Consider the following 15452-nt stretch of genomic DNA (forward strand, 5'->3'; position numbering starts at 1 on the left):
TAAGGTCAGTCTGGGCTATATGAGACCTTGTCTCAAAGATAACCAACCAAATAAGAAATGACCATCTGCACTGAAGCAGCTCCCGCCCCAGGTCCCACTGAAGTTACTCGGAAATCTGTCAGTGGCTTGTTTCTGTCTGACGTCTAAATAGCAATGTGTTTAAAGACATTTCTCTGGCGATGCTCGCACACAGACAAGGCTAAGCACCTGGCTGCACACTCATCCCCGAATCTCAGATGCTCCTTACGTTTTAGGCCCTTCTCCCTTCTAGTGCAGTTCACCTACCTGGATGTCTAACCAGCGTTTTCCACCTTTTCTCTGTACCGTGGTTTGTTTACTAAGCATTTAGGCAGTACACCATGTGCCAGGCAGAGACAGAGAAAGACATGGTGTTTGGCCAGCAATAAACTGGGCCGTGAGAGATAATTTAATGGAAATAGTAAAAATACAAATAAACCTGGCTATCTAAACTCAAGAACTTAATAAGGGCAGACAGGTTTTTGGATAAAACCTCACTGCCTGGATTCTCATCATCTGCCGCTGCAATACAAAGAACTAATAGACTAAGAAGGAGGCAGCTTCTCTCCATGCCAATTTACCATCCATGCCATGCCAGGGGAGTGATGAACGGAGAGCAAACAGGAAGAAGTAGCTATTTGGGTAGGAGCGGCTCTGTCGAATCCCCCAGCCCTCAAAACCTGGGCTGCTAAAGGGCACGTTATCTGGACTCTGGGTGTGATCAGATTCCAGAGTTCAACCTCTTTCTAGAGATTCCTCTTCCTCCCATTTCGGAGGAGCTTTGATTCTCCTGTTATGCCTGATACTAAGAACTTCCTTGTCTTGTTCCACTGGGGTGTGGAGTACCTGGGAGGAGAGGAGCCCGTGTAGGTGGTCTCTGTGGTAGCAGTATCTAAGGCAGTGATTCTCAACCTTCTTAATGCTGTGACCCTTTAACACAGTTCCTCATGTGGTGGTGACCCTCAACCATAAAATTATATTGTTGCTATCATGGTGTAAACATATCTGATATGCAGGATGCCTAATACATGAACCCCAAAGGGGTTGAGACCCACGGGTTGAGAACCGATGATCTAAGGCATAGGGAGGGATGAGAGGGGAGAAGGTGGCCAACTGTCTAACTTTTTTTTAACACTGTCTAAAGAAGACAGTGTCAGAAGAGCTTATCACGGGCTATCTGCAGTCTAGAGCCTAGTGTTCCACCCCTCAAGTGAGAACTCTGGCTTCCTTTCCCGTGTGCTGCCATGGATACTCAGGTGCCCTTCTACTTGGCTTCCTCTCCAGGATTGCCCTCATTGCTTACATCCTTTGGGATATAGCAGATACACTGGTTACCTTTCTCATTGCTATAACAAAAATACCAGTGAAGAGCAGCTTAAGGAAGAGTGTCTTTTGTCTCCCAGTTTGGTCCATTGTGGTGGGAAAGCCTGGCCATATACGTATGGCATGATTGACCATATCACCTCTGCAGTTGGGAAGTCTAGAGCAATGAGCTCTGGTTCTTAGCTCACTTTCTTCTTGTATCCAGCCTAAGACCTCAGCCCATGGGATGGTGCCACCCACGTTCAGGGTTTTTCCTGATCAGTTAAACCTTTCTAGAAATGTGCTCCTAGATGCATCAAGAGGTATGCTACAATGTGACTCTAAATTTAGTTCAATTGACAAGATTAATCATTAAACTGGGCGTTTTGATTTTGATAAACTGGACACTGCCATCACTAGCTCAATTCTGTCCCTCATGGGCTTCTGACTAGTGCAGTGTAGGAAGTGGCTTCAGGAGCCATTAGCTCTGGACCTTCATTTGATATCCAAGACCCCATCCTTTTATAGGATGTCTAGGTGGAGATGCCCTGACACACAGTCATGGAACAGTGAATCCTTTGCTGATGCTCTTTTTAATTGTGTTTACAGAAGCCACGGATCACTGTCTATACCCATGTTCACAGTCTCTTTCCTCTGGCCTCCCTCTGCTGCAAATGTCTGGGAATCAGATTCCTCTAAACTGTCTCCCAGACCCCTCATATGGTTGCCCACAAACCAGGGTGGATAAGAGAGTTCAAGGAAGCCGAAAGGCAGAAGCTCTCCCTAATGCAGGGCTGTGGAAATCTTGAAGCACACCAGGTACAAGCCCTTCAACTCCTTGTCATCGGCCTTTGATCCGAGTGGCAGCTAACACGAAAGTAGAATTTGGCCCTCTAACTGTACAGGACAAGACCTGACAAGGAAATCAGTTTCTCTGACAATTTCAAAGGCCCCGACACTTTCGTTCCTTGGCACTTAGCCATGGGGAATGGAGCTGTGGACACACACACCCACTCCCGGACAGGAGCCATTTTCCCAGGAAGGCCTGACAGCTCAAGTGTGGGCAAGCCCATGAGAAATGACAGGCAAGCTCTTCCCTCCCCTTCACTGAGGACAAGTGGTGCTGGTGCAGGAAGAGTTGATTGGGCCATGGTGGAAGATTCCTACCTGTCTGGGTTGAAAGACACAAGGGGGGTTGGCTGGGAAACTGAAGAAGCTGCTTCCAGAACTCAAGAAGTGAGAGTAGCTGTAAACATTCAGACAAAGTTTAACCCAAAGATTCTGGAGGAAGACTGTTCCATATTTACCAGACTGCCTGTAACTTGGAGGTGTTTGTTTGGTTTCCCAAGCTTGCTCTTAAATAAGCAGGCCAAAATAAACCCTATTCTGGTTTGTGAGGCTATGGAAGCTGACTTAACCTGTTTGGGTTTAGTTGCTTTGTGTATGGTTAGCAGCAAGTAACTAGGATGTTCGGCCTTTCAGGACCAGTACCTTAACAGTGACAGTGGGTGACATTGTGATTGCCCTTGATTAAGATGTGAGACCACCTTTTTGGTGTGACAGAAGGATTCCTGTCAACATGAGAAGCTGTAGTAAGTGACCCCAGAGTCCTCTTCTGACAGCCACAATCTATGACATTCTCCTTTGAAGATAGGCTCAGAGGATCGTTGAGTGTCAGAGGGCTCAGGAAAGGCAGTGTTAATTACTACCCCAAACAAGGCTGAGTCTGAAGCTGAGTTATATTGGGAGAGAGAATGAGATACATACCTCTCCCTCAGCAAGATCCTAGCTGGAGAGGGAGAGACACTCGGAGGATGCTCACAATTTACACGTGTCCACCAAGATGCTGCACCAGCATGTAGCACAGTAGGCACTTGATCAGAATGACCCATGAGCAGCAAGAGGGACAAAAAGCCTGGACCTGTGGACTGGGAATATGATCCTCTCGTAGTGCTTATGGGGTCTTGAGCTCCATCCCAGCATCTGGGGAGGAATCAGTGACAGGATCCCGAATTCTCAAAGCCACTGGCACAGTGCATCTGCAGACAGGCATTGTGGTTCAATCCAGAGGCAAGAGTGGTTGCAGGACAGCTCTTCACGGATGCACACCTGGGAACCAAGATTTAAGTGGAAGAGCCATGTTAGGAAGTATTCTTGCATCCTTACCTGCTGGTTAGGTGACTGAATCAGGACTGAACAGGGGTGGGAGGGGGCATGCTACACTGTGGTCAGAAGTTGCCAGCTAACCCCATGTGTTACTGCTGTCATCTTGTTATGAGCCTTCATCTCCCTGTATCACCATCACTGGGTGCAGGCTGCCTCTATGAGTAGCTGTCCTAGATAGCAATTCTAGAAAGTGTTACCACCCGCACACCCAGCAAGTAACTTCCAAAGGGATGTAGATAGGGTAGAGCCTTTGAAGCTTTGGAGTGGGTGCTTTTGAGCCCAGTTGGATCCTGCACTTGTAGCTGGTCTTCATGGGGAAAGCTAGCTGGTTTCCCATGCTGCCCATCACATGCCCAGCATCCTTTGTATTCTGTCTCTTAGAAGCCTAGAGCTGTAGTGTCTCAGTATGAATTCATACCAAGGGTTTGAAACTCATTATGCTGCCTTCTCTAAAATGATACAGAGTACTTTACAGATGGTCTGTACATGGAAGCTACGTCGAGTTCAAAATGAAGGCTCATTAATGGTGTGGCTTAGCTCTGATGCCAGGTGTCTCTGCAGAGATCTACCAGAAACCAGATTGCTGTCATGATGCAGTTGTACCCACTTATGCAGCCCGACATCACACCTGTCTTGTTGTTTGGGCCAACTTGACACAAGCTAGCGTTAGGTAGAAGAAACCTCAGTTGAGAAAATGCCCCCATCAGATTGGTTGATTGGCAGGCCTGTGGAGCATTTTTTTGATCAATGATTGATATGGAAGAGCCTGGTCCATTAGAAGTGATGCTATCCCTAGGCAGGTGGTCCTGAGGTGTATTTAAAAAAAGCAAACTGAACAGGCCAGGAGGAGCAAGCACTTCTCTATGGCTCTGCTGCAGTTTCTGCCTCCAGAATTTTTGCCTTGTGCTCCTGTCTTGAATTTCCTACCATGAAAGTCTACAACTGTAAGCTGAAATAATTTCTTCCCAAGGTTACTTTTGGTCATGGTCTTTATCACAGAAATAGAAAGCAAATTAGGATAACACCTAATGGGAAATCAAGATGGAGCAGTGGTGAAGGTTTTGCCCAAAGTTAAAACATTTGAATGGCAAGCTTAAACATGGAGATCTTAGTAGGCTCAGTCCAGGGTCTATTCTGCTGACCCCAAATCTATATAACTGCCATGTTAATTTGGGCATTTTGGACGCTGTTTTGCCTGTCAATCTCTTCTTTTTTGTTCCTTTCTCATTGTGTGTGTGGTGTGTCTGTCTGTGTATTTGTATCTCTCTGTGTGTGTGGTGTGGTGTGGTGTGTGTGTGTGTGTGTGTGTGTGTGTGTGTGTGTGTGCCTGTCTGTTTGTCTGTGTGTATCTGTGTGTTTGTATCTGTGTGCCTCTCTGTGTATGGTATGGTATGGTGTGTGACTGTGTGTATGTGGTGTTTGTCTGTGTGTATCTGTGTGTTTGTATCGGTGTGCCTCTCTGTGTATGGTGTGTGACTGTGTATATGTCTGTGTGTGCCCATGTGTAGGCCTGACACTGACATCAGGAATCACTCTTCTATCACTCTTCTACCTTATTCAGTGAGGCAGGGTCTCTCTCAGTCAAATGCTGATGTGGCTACCCTTGCTAGCCGGATGGCTCTGGCTTCTGAGGCTGAAATCATAGGTTAGGCTGCTATAATTGAGAGACCCTGCCTCACTGAATAAGGTAGAAGAGTGATGAAAGCTGATTCCTGATGTCACTGTCAGGACTACACATGGGCGCGCGCACACACACACACACAGAGACATGCACTACATACACACAGTCACACACTACACACAGACACACACCACCTGGCATTTTACCTGAGTTTCTGGGGGTTCACAGCCGGGTTCTCACACTTGAGTGCCATCTCATTAGCTCTTCAGTGTCAAATGTCCTGTCTGTCCTGTTCACTCTTCTGGGACCTTGGCAACTTAGGGAAGTTTCCTCCACACTGGGGGGTAGGAGTTTCTACTTTTTAAGCACAGTAAGTTTGGGGACTCCCAGGAGGTGGGCAAAGAGACAAGAACAAGGGTGTATGTGGGTGCTCACTGAAGCACCTCCAGAACTCCAATTTTAGCCATTGGCATTTTTGGGAAAAAAAATCACAAAAATAGGAAGATTGTGCCATTGTGAAATGGGCAGTTTAGTGCTACTCTGTTTTTTTGGGGGTTTTTGTTTGTTTGTTTTGGGGTTTTTTTGTTTTTGTTTTTGTTTTTTGAGATATAGTCTCATGTTGTCCAGGCTGGCTTTGAACTTGCTATAGAGTTAGCTGAGGATGACATTGAACTACTGAGTTCCCTGTCTCTCTACCTCAGAAATGCTGTAATTATAAATGTGGACCACCATGTCTAGCTTCTAACCACTATCTTATAAGTGGGGAAATACAGGTCTATAGATGGGGGAAATTAAGTGAGTCCTTACTGTGGTTCAAGTCAGGGATAAGAGGAGAGTCTGGCAAACACATAAAATTATCATCAGTGTGTTTCCTTCTCTCAATAAGTGCCATACCTTGAACACAGATGGTTTGTAGCCAATAGGGAAAGCTGCACATATTTGTAATCTCAGCACTGGAGAAGCTGATACAGGAACATCTCGAGTTAAGGCCAGCTTGCACTACTCAGCAAGACCCAGTGTGTGTGTGTGTGTGTGTGTGTGTGTGTGTGTCAGTGTGTGTGTGTGTGTGTGTGTGTGTGTGTGTGTGTGTGTGTTTTATGTTTGTCTAGTCCATGTGATGAGGTGGATATTTGGCCCCATTTCACTGACTGTGGGTTAAAGTGAAGCCCTGCTGGGTGGTAATGTGATTTTTTTCTGGTGCACGTCGGTAAATGTGGAGCCCACTCTTATCTGCCGGTTCACTGCACAGTCTTTCTAGACGTACGTTGAACTTACTGCCCAGTAAGTATCTCACAGCAGCTCTCTGTGGCTGATCATTTGGCTCAATTTTCAAATCAAGGACACTTAAAGAAGGCAGCAGCTTCTGCTGTAATTGCTTACTTAGTTCCTCAACAGTTCAAGTTCAGACACAAGCCTGTTGGACTCTAGATCCTAAACTCTTAGCTACAAGGATGCAGCGTGTTGAATGTCCTTTACCCTAAAGTGGGTAAGGTTTAGACCCACAGATTTGCTTCATTTTATTTGACTTGTGGTGGTAGGAGGGATGTAGTCCCTGCCTGTTGCTCCTCTTCTCACACCGAGTGTCATTCTTTGCTGGCATCACAGCTCCAATACAGTATGGACACATCTCAGCAAATAGATGCTCTTTCTATCCCTGGTAAGTCTAAAAGAAGATGAATCAGTAACTCTCTGTGACCAAGGGCATGCTCCTTCAAAGTACAAGCCACTTAGCCAGTTCAGTTCCAGATAGGCAAGTTGCAGGCTTAGGAAAAGATCAGTCACAGCAGTGTTGGGCATGCAATCTTCTTTAAGAACTTAAGAGCCAGGTTTAGCTTAAGATGCTGAGGCAGGATGCTCAAGATGAGCCTGGGCTTTGCAGGGAATCCAGGTAGACCTGGCTTATATAGAAAGATCCACTGGATAGTGGTTCCCGGCATACCTTTAGTCCCAGTACTTGGGAGGCAGAGGCTGGTAGATTTCTGAATTTGAGGTCAGCCTTGTCTACAGCGTGAGTTCCAGGATAGCCTGGGCCACACAGAGAAACACCCATCTCAAAAAACAAAAACAAATAATCAATAAAAGATCCTATCTCCAAAAACAAAGGGCTCGGGATACACCTTAGTGGGAGAGCATATTGGAAGGCCTTGGATTCCATCGACAGCATTATAAAGAACACCCCACATCCTGGGACACCCATGTGCGATCTTCACACCGCCTTCTGTGCACTACTCTACAGAACACCACGTTCTTGTCACACAGCTTCATCAACTGCGCCAGCATGATGCAGATGACACAGGGCCAGGGAAGGCAGGTGAGCAGAAGAACATGGGGATTAAGATGAAAGGGGAAACTCGGAGATGCGCCTGGAGTTAGCGTCAAAGCAAGAATGTCCAGAGCGTCCTCCACTTCCAGTGCTCAAGTCATTCAACTCTTCTGTGAGTAAAACCCAAGCCACTATATCATCTTCTATGAGGACAAAGGGGTATTAAAAGGATTAATAATAAAGCAAAGACCAGGGAAAGGCAATTTCTCTCTTTACCTTTTCATTTTCTAAAACTCCAGTCTTTTCCATTCCATTCCTTGCTCTAGGAAGCATCTTTCTAGGTGTGTTCTTCTAGCTTTTTCTTTCTTTTTTTCTTTTTTTGTCTTTCTCAGTATCACTAGTATGAGGCACTTTTCTCTCCATTCTCATTGTGTGCATTTAAGTCTGTGTCTATAATCTCCAAGGGTCTCCTCAATCCCTTTGATTGGAACAGTCTCTCCAGGCTATAAAAGCCTTCAGTCTTTTTTTGCCTTGCCTCTCTCCCCATCAGCTGCCTTCCTGAGTCACCACTGAACTTGATTCCATTTCGCTGCCCACAATCAGTACAGCTGGATTGTTGAAGGAGTCCTTGAAAGGGGAATGCTAATCAGGCCTTGTTAGAGAGCTGCAGCAAACCATGCTGGTGTGTGTGTGTGTGTGTGTGTGTGTGTATGTGTGTGTTGTCTATTCTCATGCAGCAAGGATGCTTGAGCTTCTGAAATTCCCCCATTAGGTTTTCTCCAGTCACCTGACAAGGCTGGGGGACAGAGATCCATGTGGTACAACTTCTATAGGATTCCCCTCTTCCATGAACAGTTTGAGATTTTTCCTAAACATGGAGATGGGAGAAGCACACATGCACACAACGGCACACTGGCCTGGACAGTCACTGTCTGGGTAAGAAGTGTTTCGTGGGGGGAAATGTGGGTGTGGGCAGGCAGGTATGGGGTGATTCATGAGGCAGAAGATCCCCTCATATTTAAGTAATGCAGGGAGTGGCACCCAAAGGGCTCAACCAGTTCTTTTCTAGGACCCATATTTTATGTAAGATTCATTTTTCTTTGTTCGTTTCTTTGTCCATGCATTTGTTTAGTTTTGGTTTCTTGGAACAAGGCCTCGTGTAGCCCAGGTTGGCTTCAGCCTCACTTTGTAACTGAGGATGACCTTGAACAACCCCTGACTCTCCCCATCCACTCCTCGATGCTGGGACTCCAGGTGTGTGCCACTGAGCACAGCCTTGTAGAAGGCTTATTGTGTTTATTTTTGTTCTTCACTAGGGAGAAGAGAAAGGCGAGAGACAAGGCGACTACTCAATGCTCAGTATGCAGCTGTGGCCAAAATCAAAAGAGGTTGACTGGATTTCTTTGAAGACATTCTCCAACCGTAGCTGGGGAACATGGCTTGGGAGGCAGTCAGGCTGTGAGCATGCTCATGGAAAACCTAAGAAACAAAAACAAGGGGCTAGAGAGGTGGTTCTGCAAGAGAAATTACTTGATATTCCTTCAGCGGTCTAAATTCAACTGTTCACAACCACCAGTAGCTCTGGCTCCTGGAAATTTGATGCCCTCTTCTGACATCTAAAGGTATCTGCACACACACACACACACACACACACACACACACAATAAAGTAAAAAAAATTTTTAAAAGAAAATGGAAATTAGCACAGTAGAGAAAGCTTGCTAGAAGAGAAATGCCCCAGGCCTGGTATCACAAAAGGTCACACTTCTTTCTCCTAGCAACCAAAATACATGGGTTCTCATTGGGCCTTGACCCCTATCTGTAAAAGCGAGTTGAAATGGATTCATCTAAGAAATATCAATTTATAGGACCTCAGATGACAACCTTCAACCTCCACCTTGATATGGCATTTAGACAACAATCCTAAGCAGGACTGACTTCATTTTTGGTTGCTGTCTTCATTAATCCTCAAAGAATTCTCTTCAAGAGTGACGTCTTGTTTATTTATGATAAGACCCAAGGGCTGGTGGTGTAGCTCAGTGACACAGCACTTGTCCAGCTCTGTGAGAATCCTGGGTCTTCTCCTCACCACTGCAAAACAGATAAATTAATGTTAAAAGTAAGGGACAGCCCAATATCCAAGCAAGTCTTTCCCATCCCAAGCTTACTCTTCTACAAAGCCCTGAGCCAGGCCCCTCACTGGTTGTGGGGCACTCAAGAAACAAGCAATTCACGTGAGCCCTACTCTGTCTATCTGACATGGCAAGTGATGGGGGAAGGGGTGAGGCAGGGGGAGAGGAGATGGGAGTTTTCTAATGATCTTCTTTAGTTAATAGGCACAAGTTGTCAGCTTGATCTGAGAAGGCCTCTTTCCCCGTGTGCCAATTCCACCCCCTCTTTTTTGTAATGGGTTTCGTTCCCACAGCTAATGTACTGCGTAATGAGGCCGGAGGGAAGCAGCATGCGCTGGGGTAACGATATGGAGCCTCCTGGGCCCTGACAAAGGACAGAGTGAGCCTGGTTGGATGAGCTCAATGACAGGGTCCAGGCTCCTTTCAGCCCTGCTGAGTCCAAGCCTCCTGCCAGGGCTTATGCTAAGCACAGTGTCACAGTTAGGCCCTGGTGTAAAACCCCAAGGGGTCTGGTGCAAGATGAATCTCTGCCAAGCCAAGTTCATTTCTTTTTCCAAGCTCCCACCCAACCTTTTTCCATCTTCCTCTTGGTCCTCAGGTTGTTGGTTCAGAGGCCTTTTCCCTTCAGGATGGGGTACACTCCCTACTGTGTCAAAACATACCCCTGACCATTCTGCCAACATTGGCCAGGTTTCCGTTGGGAACATGAGAGCACACACTTTGAATGGTCAAATACCCAGTAGTCAAGGTAGTCATAGTAAGAGATCTAATCTTCTCCATCACTTCTGAGTGCCCCCTTCTGCATATCTCGGGGCGCTTTGCTCAGTAGAATGCAAACATTTTCTATGCACATTTCTACCCATCAGATTGATGCCTCCTGGGTCCCTGTTCCTCACCCCCACCTCCCACTATGTACACTGAGCTGAAATTATTTCATCAGCAATGAAATAGATTGCTACTGAGGCAGAAGGTTTGAGAGTTTGAGGTATCATAGCGAAACTCTGTCTCAAAGCAAATAAGCAAACAAAACTGAAAGAACTTGAACAAGAAGTAGCTTGCATTGATAGGGAGGACGGTCCCTCATATAATGCCTATGATAATTATTTGTTTGTTTATTTATTTATTACTTATATGAAGCGTTGTATGTGGGATCTGGGTCCTCCACAGTTTACAAACTGCCATTTAGTCCTAACACTTTATGGCAGAGGCCTCTAAAATACAGGAATGTTTTCTGGAACTTTTAGATGAGGAGGCTGGGTTTCTTGGGGTAAGGTTACAAGGTGACACTGCTTGTGCATCTTCGGAAGAGCTCCCCCTACCAGGTCTTTTTCTGTTGTCCCACAGGTCTATGAGAATGGTAGTATAAAGGACAGGAGAAATAACAAAGGCTTCCTTGTTGTTTTCACAAACCTGTTACCTGAGATAACTGAAAGTTTGAACAAACTAAAATGTCAAATAAATGAAATGGTTGGCCTCTTTATTGAGTAGATAGTAAACACGTGCTTATTGGTAATAAATACTTGTTTGATTTTCCTGCATCCAGACTATGTTACACAGTTATTTCCCGTGGGAAATCTATGAATTGGATGTTGTCCCTGTCTTCACAGGTCTGCACAGACAATAATGCTGAGCAATGCTAGTGTTCTTAAGGACAACTAAAAAAACAAAACAAAACAAAACCATTAGTATCTGATGATCCGAGATAGGTTACTGGAGAGGAGTAGGGTGGGAGGACACTCTCCCATTCCTCTGAGGCTGATAATGTGTTCCAACTTGGGCATCTGGCAGTAAAAACCATAGACTCTCCAAAGCCACGGGGCTCTGTACAGGTCTCGGTTCTCACACTCTCAGATAATTGAGTTGCCTTGTCTCTGGTACCCCAGTCTACTTCCTTACAGTTGACCTTACCTGGAGAGGTGGCCTTGAGGCTGCTGGAAAATTCTCTACCTAAGATCCTCATCTCACTGACCATTTCTCTGCACCTAGGGAGAAACAGAACATGGCTCTCTAGCTATAGTGGATACCACATTGCAGACCCAGCACGACCTATCTTGTTCCACCTTAAGGACTTCGAACATGCATTTCCCTCTGCCCCACAGTATTCACATGGTCACCACTCCCTCCCCATTCAGGCCTCTACTCAAGTGTGCTCTTTTTTTTTTTTTAAGTGAGTTCTTCATGGGGAGACAGTCCCCTTATCTGAAACAACCACAGCCAATCCTGCTATTCCCTGGCCCTGGGTTATTATCGGTTTTTTTTTTTTATGTCTTATCACCACCTGACAGTGTAGTGTCTATTTCCTTGTCTGTTTATTGCCTCCACCAGAATGCTGCCTACACAGGAGGAAGGACTTTCATCTATACTGAGCTCTATAGTTGCTAAGAAAGTGACTGGATGTCATAGGCTAACTGTATGTTGTTCCATGATGGATGAATGAATGAATGAATGAATGGCTATGCAGATTTCTCATTCTTTACCTCACTACTTGTTGGACCAAAGAGAGAGTGTACAAATGACCTTTTCTTTTCACTGTTCTTCACTTTATGCACTCTTCCTTGACACGTCGGTCACTCCCTCTGCTTTACTTACGAGCATAACAGTTCACATTTTTACCATCATTCATTGGAACAAGATGACCTGGGTAATCAAGTGCCTCTAACAGGAGGACACCTAGCATATGGCAATTGCTTGCTTAATATTTGTTCACCTGCTGTCATAACAGTTTAACCCCCATTCACCAAGTTCTCCACAGTCACTGTGACAAAGAGATGGATCTTACCAAGTACTCATTGTGCAGTGCCAAGTTGTGGGCTAGGAGTTTCATAGGCAGTGCCTCACCTCCTTTTAAGAGTACCAGGAGGTGGGCATTCTCTTGTGCTATAAGACATAGTTAGGAATTTGGATCCTAGTGCTGAGTATATTTGACTCCAGACTCACCTTTTGGCCCTAAAAATGTATTGTTACATTGGTAGAGATACACCTTCCTATCCAATGCTGGGCCAGCCCTGGTCTGTTAAACACACCTGAAAGAAAGAAAGAAAGAAAGAAAGAAAGAAAGAAAGAAAGAGAGAGAGAGAGAGAGAGAGAGAGAAAGAGGAGGAGGAAGAGGAGGAGGAAGAAGAGGAAGGGGAAGGGGCAGGGAAAGGGGTAGGGGAAGAAGAAGAAGAAGAAGAAGAAGAAGAGGAGGAGGAGGAGGAGGAGGAGGAGGAGGAGGAGGAGAACTAGAGCTTTCAGGTGATTTGCATTTCTTTACTCTACAACTGTGTCTCTCCAGTGTTGATGGAACCCCCATGAACTCCCTTCCCCACCGTACTGCTTACTAGGACCACCTCCTCCATCCTTTCCACATTCCTCTGAGTAGGACACAGTTCTTTCCATTTTATGCCAAACACCACCCAAAGGCCATGCTCCTCTGATATGCACCCCCTCATGAGAAACCAGCACTTGGCGTCATCTTGTTCCTGGTTTCGCCCAGAGCTGTTGCCAAGACTTCCCACCTTGCAGGTCTGGCAAAGATAACTCCTTTATGCTGGGCCTTGGTTATCAGAAACAACGTGAGCCGCTTTCCATTGATAACTCCACGTCAATCAAGCCCAGGCAGCCTCTCTAGCAGTTATCTCAGTTAAAGACTCAACCAGTCTCCTGCCTCCAAAGCCTACACTGGCAACCTCTAGCAAAGCGATGCTCCCGCTTGGTTAGGAGAAAAGGTGCTGGCATACTAAGCTGTATGCACTAGAAACACTATGGGACCAGAGAACAGACAGGGAGTTATGACCCACTTAAAACATCTGTGAGAGGAAAGCCGAGATTGGCCAGCTGCTTCTTTCCGCTGATGCTTGTAACAGCTGAGGAATCTTAACCTTTCACAGAAAGCTCTACTTGGTGCCCAGTTTCCCAGCCTTTTCTCCATGTTGTCATAGTCATCTTCACAGAAGAGCTTTGTGAGAAGAGTCTCCCAATCCTCACGAAGTGAGGACCAGTTTCCAACAGGTCTTCACAGTTCTGCTCAACCTTGAGTTTTGAGCAAAAGACGAAGTGTGCAGCTGCCTGTTTTCCTCCTCCAGGTCCAGGGGCATGGTGAGTTTCCCATAATGCCTTGTGAGGAGAGGTAGAGAATGCATCCCAGAGAAGGCCCTTAACTTCTTCGTGGTGCCTCTCACTCCTGAAGTGCCATCAGATTTCCTCCAAGCAGAGGCTGGGATAACAAACCCACACACAGATTCTCCTGTCTTCACTCGCACATGCATGCACATGCACACACATGCACACACAAGCATACACTCATCTGCTTTCAAGGCCAAGGTCTTGCTGAGCACTCAGGGACCCACAGGCAAGGGCTCTTACAGTGATTTTGGAGGAGGGCATCGTTATGGAAGTAATGGGGCATGCAGCTCTGTCATGGGGTCCAAAACATCTACCATGAGGGTTCTTGGTAGAATGATAAAGCTACAGAGAATGCCGTAAGTGACATGGGAGACTAGAGTCTAGGTATATGTGGTTTCTTAGTGTGATAAAGAGTAAAAACCCAGGCCCTATAAGATAACTCAACCGGTAAAGGCACTTGCTGCCAAGTCTGAGGACCTGAGTTTGATTCCCACAACCTACTTAAATGTGGCAAGAGAAACAGATCCACAAAGTTGTTCTCTGACTTCCACTTGTGGGCATCCTCAAAGGCCACACACACACACATACACACACACACCCCACCTGTAGGTCTCCAAGCACATGCAGCTACACTGTCCTCTCCCCAAGTGTGAAATCTGGCCTGGGCATGGTGGCATATGCTTTTCATCCCAGTCTGCTGAATGCAGAGACAGATGCAGCTCTGTGAGTTTGAGGCCAATGTGATCTACATAGCAATCCCCAGCATAGCCAAAACCATGCAGTGAGACCTTGTCTCAAAAAGAAAAACTCCACCCAGCTCCATCAAAGGCATCTTTTGGGGGCAATAATGGAAACGGAAACCCAACTGTATTTTGCTACCACTGTCAAAGTCCTCTAGTGCATTGGGCCCTATACGTTGGACCACATTTACAGAGGAACACCCAATGGAATCTGGCCACCCTCTCCATGAACATTGCTCCTCCACTTTTACAACATACTCAGGATCCTGGGAAAGCTGTTCTGATTGCCCCCCAGGTGATTTCACCAGAGCACTCAGTGATTAGGCCACTAATTGTTCAGCACTATAATGTAATAAAGTCACCCGTTCATTTTATAGAATGCCTTTTTCTCAATGGTCCAAAGTGCAGTCTAAGTGTGATATTGCCCCGTTAGCTTCTTATACTTGAAGCCAAGGTATTCATATCTAAAATCTTAGCCAAAATGTCTGCCCCTCGTCCTTGACCCATCTTGGCTTGCCTCCCTTGTTTGATTCACTGCAGTCTACTGATACACCAGCGGCTTCTGGACCACAGTGGCCTTCTGCCTCTGGACCGATGGGTCCTTTCTCAATGACGAAGATTTGCAATGGCTAGTGTGTACATCTTTATTTGCTGCTGATTGTTGTGTGGCATGACCTTACAGAAGACAAAACATTCTTTGCAGATTATAAAGATGTAAGCAGGCATCTGTGCAATGTAAGGATACCCCCAGAAACCTAAAGGAGCCCCATCTGGGCACGGGGCCAACCCCAGGAACGAGGTAATGTGTAGGAGCTCATGTTTTTTTCCACAAGCTGGATTCTGGGAGACCATAGTCTAGCAAGATGCTGCCCTTGCTTGCTTATCAACAGGCATCATTGCTTAACCCATCCACAGCTTCTAAACACCCAAAAGGGGGTCTGAATTCCACACGACTGAAGCAGCTGCTGAAGCTGTCACTCAGCATCTGCCACAAAGGACCTGGCTCCATTTCAGGGAGGGTTGCCTGAGGCCAAAGATGATGAGAAGGAGAGATCTCAGGGGAAACAGGAGGGCCAGCTGGGGATGGAGGGGAAGGCACAGAGGGGA

The 15452-nt window shown here is 46.1% G+C and overlaps 1 long non-coding RNA gene across 1 annotated transcript; it reads right to left on the reverse strand.

Annotated features, from left to right (window-relative positions):
• Positions 1-8038: 8038 nt before the first annotated feature.
• Gm52919 lies at positions 8039-11622 on the reverse strand. The gene is made up of 3 exons (XR_003956521.1): positions 11410-11622; positions 9308-9460; positions 8039-8849 (listed from the first exon to the last, which is right to left on the reverse strand). It is a non-coding gene; the product is annotated as a predicted gene, 52919 (long non-coding RNA).
• Between the last annotated feature and the right edge of the window lie 3830 nt (positions 11623-15452).

Source organism: Mus musculus, chromosome 6 (assembly GCF_000001635.26).
Source record: "Mus musculus strain C57BL/6J chromosome 6, GRCm38.p6 C57BL/6J".
NCBI lineage: Eukaryota > Metazoa > Chordata > Mammalia > Rodentia > Muridae > Mus > Mus musculus.